Source organism: Ambystoma mexicanum, chromosome 2q (genome assembly GCF_040938575.1).
Source record: "Ambystoma mexicanum isolate Mex_15411 chromosome 2q, UKY_AmexF1_1, whole genome shotgun sequence".
Lineage (NCBI taxonomy): Eukaryota > Metazoa > Chordata > Amphibia > Caudata > Ambystomatidae > Ambystoma > Ambystoma mexicanum.
The window spans coordinates 310,568,115-310,586,101 of record NC_090924.1 but is presented as its reverse complement, the minus strand read 5'-3'; the positions used below and the strand labels follow the sequence as shown (position 1 = coordinate 310,586,101).

The 17,987-nt window shown below is 49.2% G+C and overlaps 1 protein-coding gene across 1 annotated transcript in view; it reads right to left on the bottom strand.

Moving 5' to 3' along the window:
• Positions 1 to 17,987, bottom strand: part of LOC138568695 (uncharacterized) — a 1,243,988-nt gene that overhangs the window by 257,199 nt on the left and 968,802 nt on the right. The gene's annotated exons all lie outside the window — the stretch shown is intronic.

The following is a 17,987-nucleotide window of genomic DNA, read 5'->3' as shown; positions in this document are numbered from 1 at the left end:
GATAACAATCGAAGTAAGGTGAAAGGGCTTGTGGCTGACAGATGTCCCCAAACATCAAAGGAAAGTGTGTCAAAGTCAATCTTGACTACGAACTGCCCTCATAAGGTGATAATTGAGAGCTTAGAACCAATTGATAATCTGATCTTGAATCGAGGAACTGTACTTAAGTTACTTCACCTTGTACCAAGCTTACGTGCCATAACTTCAAATGACATAAAAATCGTGGAGTTTCCAGTTGAAGGCACGAATGACAAAGTAGTGCTCTATTTAATGACAAACTTACTTACTACTTCAATTTTGGAGGAAAACGTAGCATTGTTTTAATTGGGTTTCGACGTTTACAAATTTACTGTGCCTGATGCGTCTCGACCAACCTCCAATGGAAACTCAGAAGATCTAAGGGAAGCATCGCCGAGCGTTCTTTTAACAAAGCTTCCGATAAGCGACACAGCGTTGAATCAATCACAGGAGCACTCGGCTATGAAGCAAGTTTTTGATCAGAAATGCACTCAACCATCATGTCCATTAAGGAAAACTCATATATCAACGAGTGATGGTAGAGTGGCAGGTGATGGCCAAAATGCACAAATAAGAATTACAATCAAAAGAAGCGAACTCTCCCATGATATCATCAAAGAGGATACTCAAACTGCAACTTCCATCCCAGGAAATCATGAATGGCAATGGCTAGCAGGGGCCTTAAACACAAAAAATACCCAATAATGCCAGGATAATGAAGCCCCCACGGAGTACTGTTTAGCCTCCTGGAACACACAAGGATTTATACATCTGTTTAACACAAGCTGGTTGGACAACTTACATATCGTGTGTTTACAGGAGACTTGGTTAAGTGAGCTGCCGGTATCCTCGGATTTTGAGATTGTAATAAATTCGGCTATAAAATCAAAACATGGGCGTCCTATGTCAGGGTTGCTGACAATGGTGAGAAGAGCATCGGGTTGGCGTATCTTAAATTCTGTCAACCATTCTCCCTATATTCAAGAGACGACCATTGAAAGAGCCGGTGTTCATGAAGATACGCAAGACAAGATTGTAATACTGAACTTGTATTGGAACCATCTACGGGCAGGCAAAATGGATTTTATTGATCAGATAACAGGATTAATTGATCTTCGGGTGGAGTTATTAGATTGGTCCAAGATAATTCTTTGCGGTGATTTAAACATCGACCTTCTTAAGCAAGAAAATCTAGATCTAGGCTCATTGGCACAAGCATAGCTAAGCGAAATGGGTCTACGTAACATTCAGATGTTGAACGGAAGCACCTGTGGTGACATTCCACCTGTGCCCACATGGCATCGTGAGGATTCATCATCCATTATAGACTACATGTTCGTGTCTGAAGCTTTGCATCCTAGGATACATTCGCTGAAGATCTGTGAAAAAGCAAACAGTGATCATGACATGTTACTCATGAAATTTGCAACATCTGGAGGCAAGCAAAGACCAAAGTGGCCACATAAACTCCAGGTTGAATCCAATAGAGTTTGCTTAAGATTGGAGGAGAGTGAAGTCAATGTGGTGATTATCCAGTATTGTCAATTAAGTGCTGATCTGGAATACGAGCAATTATTGACTCGATTCAAAACCGTAAAGACAGGTCTAAAAAATTAAAACATGGTTCGGACTCATAATTTCAATCCCGAGATCCTGATCCAAAAACGAAGGATGCGTGCTGCACTTAGGAGAACTAAGTCCCTAGATGCTGCTACTCGAAAACTGGAAATAAAGAAGGCGAAACAAAAATATAAGAACTGGTTGAAGATGCACAAATATGCTCTAGTGCAAAACGATGCGGAACAGATGCTTGCGACACTAAGGAACAAAAACTCGAGGGACTTCTGGAGGCTCATCAATAACTTTCAAGCTCCTCAATTGGCTCTGCAGTCCTGCATGGTCCCGGGATCCGCATGGATAGCCCACTTTGAAACTCTCTACAAGGCAGAGGCACCAGGAATTGTCACATTGGAAACATCTTTGAAACCGTGGGCTTTGACGTTTCCAAGAGAGGATATTGTATCAATAATCAAGAACGCAAAAAACTCACGAGAACCGGGCCCTGATGGCCTTACCAATTTTACTATCAAACAACATCCTGAATTAGGGGCATCCATATGTGTAGCCCTATTTGATAGAATAAGTAAGTGCCACAGGACCCCCAAATCTTGGAAATCTGCTGTCATTGTCCCCATATTCAAGAAGGGAGACAGAACATGCCCAAAAAACTATCGCCCAGTGGCATTATTGGATGTTTTGGGGAAAATCTACGCAACAATATTGCAGCAAAAACTTGTGGCATGGGCAGTCGAGTCTAATCATGTCGACAAAAGGCAATCGGGATTTGTAAAGCAAGTGGGCTGCTCACTAAACCTGCTACTTCTGAATCTGATGAAGATGGAGGCTATAAAGTCTAATACAAAGGTCTATCTGGCCTTCATTGATTTTTCATGTGCATTTGATACTATCGACAGGCCTCTTCTATGGTCAAAACTACAAAGTTGGGGATGTCCAGCTGACTTATTAGCAGCAATCCAAGATCTGCACTCTGAAACCTCCATACAAATCCGTTTGGATAGTTCTGGAACTTTATCAGCACCAATCAAAACCTATAAAGGGGTAAAACAAGGCTGTCCCTAGCTGCCGCAATATTCAGCTTATTCATATCAGATATAGGTTTAGCGATTGATTCAATAAGTTCTTTTCCACCAAAAGTAGCAAAGTCCCATCTAAGCTGGCTGCTATACGCCGATGATTTGGTCCTGATGGACCTAACTCCTGTCGGCCTTCAGAGGAAGCTGAACGCGGTTGACCAATATGTTGCAACTAACCATCTGGTGGTAAACACTAAAAAATGCGAAATTCTGATGTTACTAATAGTAAAGGAGGTAAAAAATCTAGAAAACAGAGATGGTACCTGGGTCAAGAGACCATTCAGATAGCCGAGAGCGTAAAATACCTCGGCATGCTAATAAACTCGTCAATCAACGACGGTCCATGGGTCATTGAAACCAAAAGGAACTGCAAGCAACTGGCAAGTCAAGCTGTCATCATGCATAAGAAATTTGGAAAATTTTCATTAAAACCGGTGCTTGCTTTTTACCATCAAAAGGTAATCCCGGTTTTACTATATGGCGCTGAAAACGCCTTGAGATTTAGCCACGACACTTGGGCATCGCTGGAGAATTGTTTCTGGTCTAAGGTATTGTCTCTCCCAACGGGTATCCTGACATCATGTGTGAGATACGACTGTCGCTCATTTCGCTCCATGCAAGGGTATGCTGGACTCTGGTGAGTCTGTTTCGCAAAACTCGCCGGCACGAGCAAATACTGCAATTTGACATCTTTTACGATCTGACGCCAACAAATAACAGCATGGTGGCCCTGTGGGTCAGGAGATGCGAAGAGATTCTGAGTGAATTTGGAATCAGTCTGGACATGCTGCATAATGACCCAAACGCCGCCAAATTAAAAATCTGGCGTGCGGATTGGGACCAAACTTCCTCACAACGAGCTGCAGCAAAAATGATGAGCGAGGCGCCGCTCGAAACACGGGCATTTAACTCTTCACAACGTTACATCGAGTTGTTTCCAGATCCTCAGGCTCGAAGAGTGTTTATGTCACTGCACCTAAACGTATTTAAAACCAAGGAGCGGTTGGCGTCATGGAAAAGTATGAATATCTCCAATCTAACGTGTAGACTATGCACTAAGGACAAGGAAACCCTTAAGCATTTGGTGCTATTTTGCACAGCACTTCGATCAGAAAGGACATATCACCTGGGCCCTTGGAGCCTAAATCACCCCTCCCTTTGTGCCGACGATTGGTGGGCCAATATGTTCCAAGGAACGGACATGAAATTGATACTACCATTGACGTGTTTTCTAACGATAATTGAAAATCGTTTGAATTCAGTGTTGGTTGACGAGCAATGAGGATTTTGATTCGACCCTCGGAAGAGAAAATGGGAGGGGTCTTCCTAAAGGACTGTGATACTTTGATGTGTTGTGTTTTGTGTTTTTTGTAAATATTTTAAAGGTTTGTGTTAAACCGATAAAATTAATAAAAAAAAAAAAATAGGTGGAACAACCGGTCAGGTCATGGCGCACAGCCTCCTGTCACGATACCAGTAGGAGTCACTGGCCACTGGAGGTGGCACCACAGAGTGCCTCGTACTCACCCTCTAGGAGGAGAAGGCCAGCTCCATCCTCAACATGGAGGGAATCGATGTAGTCAGTGGGGCTGAGGCCGCTGCCAGCAGCCAAGACCAATCTGGTGAATCTGAACAACCCCACCTTCCCCTGATAATGCATTGGGGGCATACACAATAAGTCAATATTCCCTGTGCGCTGTCATGGCCCATGCTGTCACTGCAAGCAGAGGTATATGTGCAACTGTGCATGTAGCTATGCACTGCAGTATTAATGTGCATAGGTGCACATGCAACCATATGCACCACCAGGGATGGCTTCAGGGCCAGGGCGTGACATTAGCCCCCGATAGTTCACCCTGCCACGTCTGCTCGGGAGAATCATTCAAGGACTCCTGCAAGCTTACTTGACTGGTGAATGCACCCATTGAACGGAAATGTGCCCCACTCTCATACTGGCGCTGTGCGCATGTTATTCCAGTAGGGTGCTGATGCCGGGCAGCATGGGGCAGCTGCATAGGGAGTCAAACACTGAAATGGAGCACCGATGCTAGGCGCACAGTCATCGCATAGTCAATCTCCTTGACCCCAGGGTGAGGGTGGGCACGCAAAATCACTGTTACTTTGCCCCAGGCGGCATGACAGCTATGGCCAGCCCTGTGCAGCACCCTTGTGTGTGGAGAAAGACCAAGTGCCATAGTGTATCCCCCACCCCACCCCATGGAATGTCCACCTTGGCAGCACGAGTGGAAAACTGCACCTGTCAATGGGGTGTATACCCCCAGCAGCCACTACACCCACCTTGCTGTGGTCATAAGCATTGTCCTGCAAACAACCATGCACTACAATCCACATGTGTGGAATGTCCCTCATCCATGTAGCATATGTGACTAGCAAGCCAACAAACCAGTATGCATGTTAATTGACAGCATGTAATTGTTCACCCGACAGGGTCGCAGCCAATTCGGGAGGAGGGGGAAGGGCCATTAGCCTCCCATGGCCGGAGCTCAAGGTCAGCACCATCGGTCACTACTCCAGCAACGGCCAGTGATGGAAAGGGCAGGCGAAGGTTCCAGCTGCACCCCAATTGTCAATGCCAGCAAAAGCACTGCACCCATTGCCGGTGATGGGGACACAGCCAATGGGCCTGCACCCCTGGCACCTACAAATGCCCCCCAACAGCCAACTAATGTGGATGTGGTGGGGGAACCCGCTGCTGGCACCTGAGCTGACCTGATGTCCGAGTCACAGGTAGTCACAGGATCATGCTGGACCTCCCAACAAACCGCCATTTGAACCCAGCGCTGCCATTCTTGTCAAATAGGAGCCTATCCATGTTGCTCCCATTCTGCCCCGCAGGCCTCTGCACATAATTTTCACATTACTGGCAGCTGTTAACATCACGTCATTGCCGCGGGGCGCCAGGACATTTTCCTTAATACCGGCAGCCCGAAACATTTTTCCTTACACACCAGCAGCTTGAAGCACACTTCACCGGGGGGACGCGTTTCATGTCAAATGAGGCGCCCTTTGCTGGCCCCCTGATGGCTATCTCACGACACAGTCCCAGTAAGTCACTTTTGCATTTTTCCCAAAAAGCAGTTCTAGAACGCATGTGCATTTACTTAAAACGCTCAAGTATTTTCACTTGTCAGTATTGTTGTGGTCGGATGAGTGCCTCGGGCCGCCCTGATTCACGCGCACGCATATTCACACATGGAGATGCGAAGACTCGTCTTGTGTCTTCTTCTTCTTATTTATCGGATGCGTGGGTGGCCCCCGCAGGTGCTTCCCCATCCTAAAGGATGATGTGCACCAAACCCACCAATCAATACTTAGCTCACATAAACTCACAACTCCTCCCACCGCCCCGTATGCCTCACAAAATCTAACATCACACTGCTCCTCCTCCTGCCTCTCACCCCATCACCTCCCAGCAAAGCCTTCCCACTCAGCTCAGCCACACCCAGCGCAGACAACCGAACCCTCATCAATTCTCTCTCCTCAACATGTCTCTCACACCTAAGCAGAAAATGTCCCACAGTCTCAGGCACCCCACACACCGCACAGTCCCTCGACTCACACTTCCCCACTCGAAACAGACAGTCATTCAGCCCCACATGCCCTATCCTCAACCGATTCAGCATCACCTCCTCCCCCCTCCTCCATTCCAGACTCCCCGCATCCCCCTTCACCGACACTTTCCCACAAACACCAAACATCCACCTGCCCTTCACCCCACTCACCCACCCCTCCTGCCACTCATCCATGATCCGTCTCACCACCACAGCCTTCACCTCATCCACACTCAAAGGCAACCTCACATGAACCACTCCCCTTCTCATATCCTCACCCGCCGCCAGATCCACCAACTCATTACCCAAAATGCCACTGTGACTGGGGACCTACGCCAACTCCACATCCATTCCCCCATGCACACACCGATCAATCTTCCTCCTGATATCCAAAATCACAATCTTCTTATCACCATCCCCTGCCCGTATCGCCTGCAACCCACTCAATGAATCCGAGAACACCACCACCTTCTCAAACCCCAACTCGCACACCCTATCAATCGCCAATGCAATCGCCACCAACTCAACCGTACAAATAGGCACATCATTCGTCAGTCGCCCCACCTTATACTCCCTAGTGCTTTCCAGATAATACGCCATACCCACTCTCCCAGACATACGATCTTTCGAACCATCTGTGAACACCTTACATCCTTCCTTCCCTGCCACATACGCCTGACCCAAAGTCTTGATCTCACCCCGCAAACCCTGCTTCTTCGACACCACACTCGCCAACTCTAAACACACCTTTGGAGACCCCATCATCCACATCGGCCATCTCACCAAATCCGTACCCGTCACAGCCAACAACTCGCCCACACCCCACTACACCCCCTTCTCCCACATGTGAAACCCCAAAGTGCCCCCCTTCCTCCTCCACTGGTCCCCATAGTAGTCAAACCTCCAATTGTACTTCAAACATTCACGCACCGGATGAGCCACACTCTTTGCACTGCACTTCACCCACCACCTCATATTGAACGCATCCCTCCTCAACCCCAACACCATCTCCCCCACAAGCACCTGCCCCGCATTCACTGGAGAGGACCTCATCACACCCGAACACACCCTCAATGCCCTCGCCTGCACCCTATCCAACCGCAGCTTCTGACTCGCTGTGAAACCCACTGCCACCTGACATCCAAAATCCATCACACTCAAAATCAACCTCTTATACAACATTCGTAAACACTTCTGCTGCGCACCCCACTCTTTCCCAGACACCGCCCGCAAAAAAATTCAACCTACGTTTACATTTATCCACCACACCATCCACCTGCAAATTCCAGTTCAACTTCCTATCCAAAATCACCCCCAAGTACCGAAACTCCTCTACCTCTTCACCCTCACACCTTTCAAAACCAAGTTCAACTCCTGTTGCACCCTTTTCCTCGAGAAAACCATACTCACACTTTTATCTACAGATACCGAAAAGCCCCATTTCCCACACCACTCCTCCATACGCACTATCGCAGCTTGTAGCCGACTCTGCACCAACAACAAACTCCGCCCTCTTACCCATACCACACCATCATCTGCGAAGAAATCCACCTGACACCTGATTCCCGCCAAAGCCCGAATCAACCCATCCACCATCACATTGAACAGCATTGCACTAATCACACTCCCCGGCGGCGTCCCATTCTCCATCTTCCAAACTTCAGACAGCACCCCCCTCACTCTCACCTGAAAGGTCCTATCAGCCAAAAACGCCCTAATTCACCGAAACATCCTCCCCTTCACACCCATCTCCAACAGTCTCACCAACAACCCACTGTTCCACACCATATCATACACCTTCTCCAAATCCAAAAAGAACGCTCCCACCAACTCCCCATCACACAATGCCTCCTCCACCCCAGCCACTAACCTCACTTACGGATCAGCCACCGACCGATTCCTCCTGAACCCACTCTGAAAATCACTCAAACACCCATTCGACTCCAAATAAAACCCCAATGGCTCAACCACCATCCGTTCCATAACCTTACACAGCACAACAGTCAGCGCAATCGGCCTATACGACCTCCACTCCGCAGGAACCTTGCCACCCTTCAAAATCCACAATCGCTCTTTTCCACAACTTCGGCAAAACTCCACTCTTCCAGATCTCATTGAACAGAGCCAATACCTCTAACTTACATTCCACTGGCAACTTCTCCAAAAATACATACATGACCCCATCCACCCCTGGGCTAGACCACTTCCCCTTCCGAATCGCCCCATCCAACTCCACCATAGAAAACGGAACCTCATACTGCTCCTCCCAAGGCCCAACATCCGCCAACAACTCCCGCATATCCTCCTTAACCACACCAATACTTGGCCTCACCGCTTCTAGGTAATTCCCTGAACTGTGCACCCCCGCAAAATACTCCCCCAACAAATTCGCCTTATCCCCATCCTCACTGACCACCTCTTCCCCTTTCAACAACACTGACACACCACCCTGCGGCCTCATCAATCTGGACATCCGCTTGAACTGTTTCCAAACCTCACCCACACCAGAATCACTCCCCAGGGACCCACAATAGCCCCTCCAATATCCACGCTTCCTTTCCCTAATTACCCTCTGCACCACCGCCTTAGCCTTTTTATATGCCACCAAATCCACCAACATTCCTGATCTCACCACCCTGGCCCTAGCCTTCTTACGCGCCGCCACAGCCCTCGAACATTCCACCGACCACCAAGGAACCTCGACCTTCCCACCTTTCCCCTTCTCAATCTCCGGAACTGCCGCCACAGACGCTGCTCTCATTCCCTGCACCAGATGCTCATTCCATTCATCCACCCCCCCATCCATACCTCAAGGAACAATCAATTCCCGACACACTCCCTTATACATCTCCTAATTCAGCCTTTCTAAAATTCAACCGGCTCCCAGACATCCGTGGCCTGATCCATACCTCACCCCTCACAGTCACCAAAATACCAGAATGGTCGCTCCCCATATTCCCATCCTCACGCACCTCCCAATCACATTCTCCCGCAATCGCAGCAGACACCCAGGTCAAATCCAAACACGACAACTTCCCAGTCCTCACATCCAACCGCGTACCCGAACTATCATTCAGCAAAAACAGACACAATTCATCCGCCATGTCCTCCAACAGATCCCCATTCGCATCTGTCCGATCACTACCCCACAACGTGTTGGCACTGTTAAAATCGCCACACAAAACACAAGGTCCCACATGTCCCCTTATCACTCCAGACAGCACACCCAGCTCCACCACCTCACACGGATTATAATAATTTAACACCAATACTTCCGATCCCCCTACCCGAATCCCCGCCCCGATAGCCTCCACTGCTCCATCCACCACAATCTCTCTTGCAACCAACTCCTTCCGAACTGCCAGCACCACACCCCCCCCCTCTGCCCCACCCCCCCAACCTAACCTTATGAAACAACTCAAAACCCGGAATCACAAACCTCAGATCACCCCTTAACAACGTCTCCTGAATACAAACCACATCAACATTCAATTCCCCACACAGCGCCGCTTTCAACTCCTGCCCATTCCTCAACAAACTCCTCGCGTTCCACTGCAAAATCCTCAGGCCGACACCCCACTCTGCTTCTGCACTTTAGTAACCATCCTGAACACATCCTGTTCCAACACATCCACAACACTCAAAAATCTCCTCCCCGCTTCCACCACTCCTTTCGTAAGATCCGACATACTGACAGACAAATTCCCCTGAACCAGCTCCAGCACACTCACCATAAAGCACATAAACTCAGTTTTCGGGACAACCACCATTTCCACGCCTTTCACCTCACCCACCATACTCTTCCTTCCCACAGTCTCATCCACCACCGGCTCCCTCGCACACACCTCACTCACCACCCGTACCGGTTTCACCTTTGCCACAGCCTCCGCATAAGACAAACCTTCCGCCACCCTCACCTGCACCACCTCTCTCGCCACCCTGTGGCTCTCACACCCCCTAAAGGCAGTCGAGTGCCCTCCCCCACAATTCACACACTTCTCCGGGGTCTCCACCTTCCATTCCTTAATATCGTGATCTCCTCCACACCTCCCACAATGCCTCTCATTCCTGCACACTCTCACCACATGTCCAAACTGCTGACACTTATAACACTTCAACGGCATCGCCACATAAACTTTCACACGGAACCTCTGATAACCCATCTCCACCACCTCCGGGCACTCCGTTCTCGCAAACCTCACTGCTACAGTCGTAGACACCACATCCCCATGTGCATCTCTCCTCCCCAACCTCCACACCTCCACCACCCCCACACCCGCCAGCTGCTCCTCCACCTCAGACATATTCACAGACACTGGCACTCCAGACAGCACCCTCTTACACGACACACCACTTAGGTCAAACACTCACACCACATGCCTACCCAGACACCGTACCTCCAGAATCTTAGCCTTACTACCAGCATCCGTCCCCTCCACCAACAACCGGCCCCCAGCCACCACTAGCACCCGAGTAACATCCCCCACAGCCTCCTTCACCCATCTAGCAATCTCCATCGGATTCTCCCCCAGAAACGTCTTCTCGCGATTATCAGGCTTCAACACCACCTTCCACACACTGTCACACTGCATCTTCTCCTCCCCAGACACACCGCTCCCTGAGGCTTCCAGCCCCACCAAAGCGCACTTTTCCTGGGTCCCCGACCCAGAGTTGCCCCGGTCCAACCCCCCTCCATCATTCCTCTGTGGAGACCTGCTACAAACTCACCCCTCACTTCCCTCCTTCCCCCCTCCACAGATGTAGATTTCACAATCAGCGTCTTCCCTCTCTTCGCCCCCTCCTTCACCCCCCCTTCTTCTCAGCCTTCTCACTCCCCTTTGATTTCCTTCCCATCTCCTCCATGCACACTCACCCCCTGCACCCGCCTGGAGAGTCCGCTCCGCCTCCTTGAGCCCAGCACCCTCCACCCAGATACCGCTCCGCCCTGCCTGAGTCCGCCTCACCAACGTCATTCAACGCGCCGACCATGCGCATTCACTTTGCCTGCTCCCTCCGAGCAGCCTTGCTCCGGTCACAGTTCTAGTGTCTCCGGCCCATGTCTAAGTCTCCGATCTTCACTGGAGTCCCCGGCTCAAGCAGTAACAGCTGCTTCCGCGTCTTGTGTCAACAAGGTCCCGGCGGCAACTGCCGTTCAGGACGTCTTTATTAGTTCTACGCATGTGTGAGCTGGAACGAGGCTTGCGCATGCATACTCTCTCATTACTTCATAACATCCCTCCTTTTCTGTCAACAGAAACCAAACATTACATAACAGGACTCAACGTGAGTCGTACAAACTTATCTGTTGGGAGCTCAATCCTCCGAGTCCATGACATAGTCCTTGATGGAGCAGGGGGTTGTCGACCCGGTCTACTCGGGTACCGGCTGCTCCTCCCTAGGGGCGGCAGCGGTGCATCGTCTTCAGGTCCAATGTCATCGGGGTCAGTGACTTCTCGCAGGATTTCCGTTGTTCTCGGTCCGCATGTCTCTTCTGACAGTTCATCCCTTGAATTCACATCGATCTTCTTGAAGAACCATCTGTTCCGGGTTACTGTTCCCCTCTTGTTGGCTGCAGTGACCATTGATCCTGTCACATGTGTTACCCCAAGCGGTTGAGGCTCGTAGGTGAGTGACATTTTGCCCTCCGGATGGCGGTTCTTGACCAACACCGTGTCCCCCACAGCAATGTCTTTCTCTTGCAGATGCCTTCTCTCACTTTCTCTCTCGTTCCGGGCGATTCTGTCTTGTTTGACTTGTGCATCATCAATTATCCCAGGCGCCCTCCCATCTAGTTCTGGGATGAGACCCCTTGGACATCGTTTGAACAGTGCTTCTGCTGGGGAGACCCCCGTGGATTGGGGGGGAGTAGTCCGGTACTCGCGTAGAAATTCAAATAGATTTCTCTTTAGTTCTCCCCCACCATTTGCCGAGATCTGAAATATCTTTTTTAGGGTCCTCATGAATCTCTCGACCTCTCCATTGGCCCGGGGCTAGAGCGGTGTCACTTTCCTGTGCTGGATTCCTTTCTCCTCCATGTACCTTGCAAACTGACTGCTTTGGAACGGTGAGCCATTGTCTGAGCACAGGATCGTCAGAAACCCGTGGGTTGCGAACATCTTTTCTAGCGCAAGGATCGTGTGGTCGCATGCGGTCGATTCTACTAGCTCCACCTCCGGGTATCTCGACCACTGATCTATGACTGCCAAAAAATACATTCCCCTTCCAGTTGATCCAAAGTCAGCATGGACAGTCCCCCACGGTTGCTCACTTCTCTCCATGGACTCGATTGGGGTGCTCTTTCCGCCGGACTAGCTGCCTGACATGGTATACATCTTCGCACATGCCCATCTACTCTTTCCTCCAAGTCCGGAAACCACACTTTCGGGCTCAGTCGGGCCTTTGTCTTCGCAGATGCCTGGTGTCCTGTGTGCACGAGCTCCAGTACCTTAGCCATGAGCACCCTTGGTATCACTATCTGGTGGCCCCATAGAAGCAGGCCTTCCTCTGACACTGACTGTTTGTGTTGCACCTTCCATAATGCCTGCATGTCCTGTTGAGCCCTTGTTTCTCGCCTGGTGTTGTTGCCTAGTATTTCCTTCCATTCCCTGCTTCCTATGGCTGCCTTGATGACTTGGAACACTTTGTCTTCATTTGACGCCGTGATGATATCTTGACGAACCAACGCCACAGGCATGGCCACTTCCACGACGTTGTGTATTATTTCCTGATATGCTGCAACTTCCCCTTGGGCCTGTACTCTTCCTTGGCTCGGGTGGTGGGACAGGCAATCTGCCGGGTTGTTGGTACCTGGCCGGTACTGCACCTTCACACCATACTCTATGAGTGACAGCATCCAGCGTTCAATGCGTGGTGGATTTTTCGAAGATACGCCGGCCATGATGGGGATGAGAGGTTTGTGATCGGTAATCACCACCACTGGCTTACCAAGAATGTAAAGGCGAAAATGCTGACAACCACACAGTATCGCAAATGCTTCTCTTTCTATTTGGGAGTATCTTTTTTCTGTCTTGGAAAGCACCTTGCTTGCATAGGCAATGGGGCACATGTTGCCTTGTGAGTTGGCCTGCAGCAGTACAGCACCCAGGTCCACAGGACTCGCATCCACCACAATCTCTTACTCTTTCGAGGGGTCAAAGTAGGCCATCATGTCCTGATCCGACAATGCAGATTTGATGTCCTGGAATGCTTTCTGTTCTGTCTCCCCACGTCCAGGCCACATCACACTTCGTCAGTGCACGTAGGGGTTCCGAGAGTGACGCCAGTCCTTTGATGAAGAGCCTGCAGTAGTTTACCATGCCAAGGAACCTGCATACTTCCGCCGGTGGCTCTGGGGCGGCTTCGTCGCGAATATCGTGTACTTTGTCTGTATCTGAGGATATATCTCCGGCATGAAAAACAAACCCAAAGAACTCTATCCTGTCCCTGAAGAATTCGCATTTGCCTCGGTGCGAGTGTTAGTCCCGGTTTGCTCAGCCTCTGCAGGGTAAATTCCAGCCTTTTCTTGTGATGCATGTCAGATGGCGCAAAGACAAGAATGTCGTCACTTATGTTGAGGACCCCTGTTAACCCAGCCAGCGCTCCCCTAATAGTGTTTTGAAATACTTCAGCGGCGGATGACACGCCAAAACTCAGTCTCTTGAATTGATACAACCCTTCGTGAGTTGTGAAGGTTGTGATGTATCGTGAGTCGGGGTGTAACTCAAGCTGGTGGTACCCGGAACGCAGGTCCAATTTTGAAAACACTTTTGCTCCTTGGAGCTCACTAATAATGTCATCCAAGTCGGGGTGATATGACGTTCCCTTTTTATAGCGGCCTTAGTCAACCGCATATCTACACAGATACGGACTGCACCTGGCTGTTTGGGCTTTGACTTCACTACGATAGGCGATACCCATGGCATGGGACCTTCCACCTTTTCAATCACGTCCATGTCTATTAGAGTCTGTAACTCTTTCTCCACCTGTGCTCTTAAGTGGAACAGGATTCTCCTGTGTTGGAGGGCGGTAGGTCGTACCGTGTCATCAATGTGCAGTCTTATCGGTTCAGCTTTCAATTTTCTACACCCTGAAAAAGGTTTTCAAATCTTTCTAGGAGCTTTTCAATGTCCGACTGGTACACAACCATGGTAAAGTGAACAATGTTCAGAGCCTCCGATGAAGCGCAGCTTAGGAGAGATTGGGGGTTGACGTCTTTCACAAAGAAGCAAGCTTTTATCGCATTGGTTCCATGGGCCACCAGTGAAACAAAGACACCCTGTATCGGCAACGGAGTGTCGCATTGTAATGTTCAGTGGCCAGGACACACACCGACGCTCCAGTGTCGATTAAAACAGGTGTGGGGGTACCTTTGATGTCCACAATGCAGGTGGGCTGTCTTCTCTTTCTGGCCCCTGTGGCTAAATTAGAGATAAAGAAAATGTGCTCCTCGTCTTCCTCTTCTTCAGCCATATTAAGCCTCTGCATGTCTTGCTCTATTGCAGCCACGTTCCGTGACCTCCTGAAGTTGCCACCACTCGCCCTCGCCGGGCCTCTTTGAGTCGCCACTGGCGCTGCAGCCCTGCACATTCTGGCGTAGTGTCCTGGTGTGTTGCACCTTCCACACACTCTTGATTTCGCCAGGCAGTCTTCTGCATGCGGCAGGTCGTATCCACAGTATTGACATCACGCTGGCGCACCTTGGGTAGAAGATGCGTCTTGTCTTTTTTGGCTCCACCTAGATTTAGATACAGTGGCCTTCCCTATAGCAAGAGCCTCTCCACTTTTGCCTGGTCGAACTGCGGCATCCATCTTCGCCCCTCTTCGTTCTGCCAGCTCATATACCCTAGCAGTGTCCAGAATCTGTGACAACGTCATTCGTGTTCTCGCAGGATCTGCCTCCGCAACTTGCTTGAGTTGCACCCTTGTATTAGCTGGTTCCTTACCATCCCTTCTTCATTTTCCCACCTGCACATGCTTGATAGTTGGCGCAACCTTGCACAAAATTGGTCAAGAGATTCGTCATCATGTTGTTTTTCTTCACACATCACAAATCTATCATAGTCCATATTTGATAGTGGGATAAAATGAGAGCAGCTTTGACTGCAGCATATATGACCTGCTGGATGTTTAATGACTCATAGATCTTATGTACCTCAGTCCCTGCTGAGTATAGCAGCATCGCCACCTTAGCGTCATCCCATCTTCTCCAGTTGCCCTGAAAAACATGTCCAACTTCTTGACCCAGGTCAACCACTTGGGTCCTAGCTTCGAAGGGGGCCCTGATGTGTCGAATTCTGGTATCGGTGCCAGGGTTCCTTGCTGTCGACGTGACCTTCGTGTAGGGGGAACTGGCGCACCATCTTGGTCATTCATCCTCATAGGACAGGTCGCACAGGCACCTCTCCCAGCTCTATGAGGCCGCAGACCTTTCCCCCACACAGCCTTCACTCCTCTTGGGTGATCACTGACCTTCTTAGCTGTGTGTAGCAGCTTGTAACATCCACGCCTCCTTGCCAGTCCACCAGGTTGTTTGAAATCAGCCAGGTATGGCACAGAATCACAGCTTCCCAACGTTTAATTTGATCTCCTAGAATAGCGCACGAGCACCCTTGCGGCCCGCAACTACTCAGGTGAAAATTTAAGATGGCCGACCACAGCCGTGTCGTATTCCAGAAGCGTGAGGAGAGGGAATGCCACGGAATGCTGATGTACTCACTCGCGGCTCCCTCAACATGTCCTTAAACCTCATCGCCAGTGTTGTGGTCGGACGAGTGCCTCGGGCTGCCCTGATTCACACGCACGCACATTCACAAGAGCTCAAGAAAGACTTACCAATCATATGAAGAAGCATAGTTGCAGCTGGACTGGACTAATACTTATCAGGGATCAGTGAAGGAACTAGATCCCATTCGACGCGCCCCTGCCAGAAGTAGCAGGACGGAGAGCTTATCTTCCATAATTCACAGGAGCAGTATCACCACGTACCACCTCTCACAGCTTTTCTACTGAGGGAGAGGCCTGAAGGGGGTGATTCAAGTTCAGGGAGGGCTGAAACCGTGACCCAATGCCTCTGCAGAGACCAGGTGAGCGTAACACAGACCCACTCAACATTCTCCTGAGTTGCTCATCATTCATGCATCAACATTCTAGGGTTCTAGGGGCATGCACTCCTGGCAAGTGACAATACAAGACACCATCATAACATAACAATGACCTTATAAATATTTGGTCACGGACCTCCTCAGTGACTTGCACTATCCATATATCATACGGTAGGGGCTACTTTATCCTATCTATACAACATTGAATAGGAGCCAATATATCTTTGTACAAATCAGTTGTTCCCTTCCTCAAATGCAATACGTCTTCTCTTTCAGCCAACAAACAGACAATTTCAATCCATTCCTCAAACGTTGCTTTTTTAGTGGACTTCAAGATTTTCAGGATGTCCATTTTAGCCCCTATCAGAAACTGGTATAACCAGACTGCGGACTCATAAGGCAGGTTCAGCTGGTCAGGGAGTATACCCAGTACATTTGGGTTTCCAGAAATTCCACAAACCACAACCATGTCAATTCAAACAAGAACTTCACTCAATAAGTCTTTAACGTGAGCCCAAGACCAGAACATCTACAACTCCATACCTGAACCTATTCCACAGCCCCAACATATCTCAGAGTAACTTATTTTACTCTGAACTTGTTTGTTTCCACATGGACCAGTTCAAGAGAAATATGGCTTTGTATTGTGTTAGTCTCAGATCCAGTGTAATTGCCTTCATAAAAGTGCAAGCCCTAGACCAGTCTGTGCTATCAATACTTTTCCCACTCTAACCCTCCATTCCATTCGCACCCCGTCCTTCACCATACATGTCAGGATCCTACTTATGAGAGTGTAGAAGGTTAACCAAAGGTTGCCATTCCAAAACAGGGTAAGCACAGAGGGAGGTTGCCCAATGTCACCTGCATTACATTAGTCAATCTGTCGAAAAGGAGGCCAGTTGCATCAAATCAATGTGTTTCTGTTGGGTAATTTATACTTAATCTTCAGAGAATCAAACGACAGCAGAAAATTATGAAGCCACACATCATTTATTGTATATATGCTTGCCAGTTCGTTTTTTTTTTATCCTGATCTGCCAAGCTAAATTGCCCCACCGTGAGTCCTTGCACATTCACACATGGAGATGCAGAGACGCGTCTTCAGACGTTTTCACCCATGCCAATCATGGTCTTTTTTTATTCCTATACAACCGTTGCAGTGGAAGGTAAGGCATGCAGTCCAGAAGCACAACCATCTATGGATAAACAACGGACTCATTTTCTAGGGTCGGGTGCAACCTTCCTCAATCTTACCCCATCTTGGCTTATCCACATTTTCCTGCACAAGCCAAGGAGTTAGGCCCCTTGCTAGTTACACCATGTGGTTACTTTTGATATTAGGGTATTTGAAGACCCCATCTTCGTCTTTTTGAAAAGGATCTGTTTAGAAACACTTTCCTTACACTTAACACCCCAGAGGAACGTCCAAAAGACAGCCTCTATTGATCTAAGTGTACTAAGACTGAGGTAGCGCGGTACTATATTGAGAACATACAACACCCTCAGCAACCGTGACATCTTAAAACTACCAATGTTGATCCTCAATGTTTGGTTTAAATTACTCCAGCTCTTGCAATCTGCATCATATTTGTCCAGCACAAACCTGATATTTTGCTGCATGATCCCTTCCTTGTCTCAAGATG